Consider the following 3,615-nt stretch of genomic DNA (forward strand, 5'->3'; position numbering starts at 1 on the left):
GTCATTTTTACATGTGTTCATTACACCTGTCCAGCGTGCATTTACAAGTGATGTTAATGCTCTAACCCAGAGACTCTGTCTAGAGACTGGGAGGGCCAACCCCCGGGGACAGGGGCCAACGCCCGGAAGGGGAGGGGGGCTACCCCTCGCCGCTGGCCAAGGCCACCAGGGGGCACCACTACATCCAGCCAGCTCCCTTCCCCAGGGATATGGGGGGAGAGGGCCAGAGAGGGCAGAGGCTGACCCAGGGAGGGGGGTCTGACCCCCGGAGAGGGGTGCCTACCCCCGCCCACAGCCACCAGTACATCCAGCCAGCTTCCTGCACCAGGGAGATGAGGGGAGAGGGCTGAGGTCGACCAAGGGAGGGGGGGCCGATCCCCGCCTACAGCAACCAGGGGGAGCCAATACTTCCACCCAGCTCCCTTCCCCAGGGAGGTTGCCCGACCCCTGCCAGCAGCCACCAGGGGGTGCCACTACATCCAGCCAGCTCCCTGCCCCAGAGCTATGGGGGGAGAGGGCCAGAGAGGGATTGGGCCGACTCAGGGAGAAGTGGGCCAACACCCGGAGAGTGGGGCCGACCCCCGCCCACGGCCAACAGGGGGCGTCACTACATCCACCCAGCTCCCTGCACCAGGAAAAGGGGGGAGAGGGCTGGAGAGGGGTGGGGCCAACTCAGGGAAGGGGGGCCGACCCCCGGAGAGGGTGCCCGATCTCCGCCCTCTGCCAAGGCTGCAAGGGGCGCCACTCCATCCAGCCAGCTCCCTGCACTAGGGAGATCAGGGGAGATCAGGGGAGAGGGCCAGAGAGGGATGGGGCCTACCCAGGAAGAGGGGGGCCAACACACGGAGAGGGGGACCGATCCCACCCACGGCCACCAGGGGGTGCACTACATCCAGCCAGCTCCCTGCACCAGCGAGATGAGGGAGAGGGCCAGAGTGGGCTGGGGCCGATCCAGGGAGAGTGGGGGCGTCCCCCGGAGAAGGGGGCTGACCCCCTGCCCTCGACCACCAGGCGGCACCACTACATCCACCCTGCTCTCTGCACCAGGAAGAGTGGGGGAGACGGCCAGAGAGGGATGGGCCAACCCAGGGAGGGTGCCCGACAGCCGGAGAGAGGGCCTGACACCTGCCCGTGGCCACCAAGGGGCACCACTAAATACACCCAGAGAGGGCTTGGGCGAACCCAGGGAGCGGGAGCCGACCCCCAAACAGGGGGGGCCGACCTCCGCCACTTCATCCAGCCAGCTCCCTGCCCCAAGGAGAAGGGGGGAGAGTGCCCAGTGTGGGGGGGGGGCAACCCCCGGAGGGGTCTTAACCCCCGCCCACGGCCAGTAGGGGGTGTCACTACTTCCAGCCAGCTCCCTGTCCCAGCTATAGAGAGAAATAGTAATGGCGTCTTTTTGTAGGCACTAACTCCGCCATGCTTTGTTCGACAGCCTATTGTAGTTTTTTTTTTATTATCGCCGAAAATTACTTATTTGATAAATACAGGCTTAGGAAATGTTATACGTTTTGTTCTATGAAATAATCTTCATCAGCTAATGTCACATTTTGTGATTTGTTGATCATTTATGTATTGAAAAAAAAGCACATAAAGGCTTCATAATTGATTAAGGTCATGTTAAATGACTGATATTATCTCATAGAAGAAAACTTATCTCGTAAGCCCGTTTTAATCTGACCTTATTTTCGGCGTTTTGTCATATTTCTACCATTATTACATTAACATTATAGTAATTAAGCAGACGTTCTGGTAATATTTTGCTAAATACATATGCTGTAACTCATCTCTGGGCCATCTTTTAGCATTTTCCTCGCAGTAACACACATGTTCAGTCTTTATTAGTCTTATTACACCAATTATTTATTCATTTATGGCTTTGAAAAATCTATTCAGTTCCTCCACATTGAAATGAATGGCGGCCAACTTGAAAATAGGCTGCTGTGATTGATTTTACACTAAATCAATGATGACTCTATTAAACTTTTCCAATGGGTCTCCTTGTTCTGTGGGAACAAGGAGACCCATTGGTGGACCCATTAAGATGTCATTAACATACCAATTATTTCACACCTTATTTCATATCTCAAGTTAATAACATATAAATTGCCTTATTTTGCAAAGGTTATTCCCTGATAATACATTAATTTCTATTGTCTGGATATCAACAATTTTGCCTCTGAAGTAAAAAGCTATAAGTCCATGTGAAAACAAATCTCCTCTATCGTGTATTCATTCTTTCATTGAAACAATATGATCCTCCAGCCTTTGTCTTGAATAATGATTTCCTACTCATTCTAATGACACTATACATCCACTAGATGAAGGTGTTTTGACTAAAGTACCTACTTTTCCAAAACCCCATCTGTTTGATTATTAGATGAATGTATTAATAGTCACTACCCTTTCCAAGCCACAAAGCCTGGATGAAAATATTGTTAGTACAATTTTTTTAAATAAACTGTTGTGGAGGCTGCAGTGGAGGAAGGACCTGGGTCAATCCAAAACCCATTTATTCTGGAACAGAATAATAAATCAAATCAAATCAAGCTTTTCTTATACAGCACATTTCAGACATGAATGCAACACAATGCACTTCACAGGAAAAAACTATGAAAATATTTACTACACAAGAAAAAAAAGAATAACAATTGTAAACTAAAAGACTAAAAAAGCACCCTAAGGAAAAGCAAAGCTATAAAGGTGTGTTTTAAGATCCCGTTAAAATGCAGTACCAGTCAAAAGTTTGGACACACCTACTCATTCAAGGGTTTTTCTTTATTTTTACTATTTTCTACATTGTAGAATAATAGTGAAGACATCAAAACTAGGAAATAACACATGTGGAATCATGTAGTAACCAAAAAAGTGTTAAACAAATCAAACATATTTAATATTTGAGATTCTTCCAAGTAGCCACCCTTTGCCTTGATGACAACTTTGCACACTCTTGGCCTTCTAAACCAGCTTCACCTGGAATAATTTTACAACAGTCTTGAAGGAGTTCCCACATATGCTGAGCACTTGTTGGCTGCTTTTCCTTCACTCTGCGGTCCAACTCATCCCAAACCATCTCAATTGGGTTGAGGTTGGGTGATTGTGGAGGCCAGGCCATCTGATGCAGCACTCCATCACTCTCCTTCTTGGTCAAATAGCCCTTACACAGCCTGGAGGTGTGTTTTGGGTCATTGTCCTGTTGAAAAACAAATGATAGTCCCTCTAAGCCCAAACCAGATGGGATGGCGTATCGCTGCAGAATGCAGTGGTAGCCATGCTGGTTAAGTGTGCCTTGAATTTTAAATAGATCACGGACAGTGTCACCAGCAAAGCACCCCCAGCCCATCACTCCTCCTCCTCCATGCTTCATGGTGGGAACCACACATGCAGAGATCATCCGTTCACCTACTCTGCGTCTCACAAAGACACGGCAGTTGGAACCAAACATCTCCAATTTGGACTCATCAGACCAAAGGACAGATTTCCGCTGGTCTAATTTTTACATTTACATTTACGTCATTTAGCAGACACTCTTATCCAGAGCGACTTACAAATTGGTGCATTCACCTTATAGCCAGTGGGATAACCACTTTACAATGTTTTTTGGGGGGGGGGGGG

The sequence above is a fragment of the Coregonus clupeaformis genome, chromosome 14 (assembly GCF_020615455.1).
Source record: "Coregonus clupeaformis isolate EN_2021a chromosome 14, ASM2061545v1, whole genome shotgun sequence".
In the NCBI taxonomy this organism is placed as follows: Eukaryota; Metazoa; Chordata; class Actinopteri; order Salmoniformes; family Salmonidae; genus Coregonus; species Coregonus clupeaformis.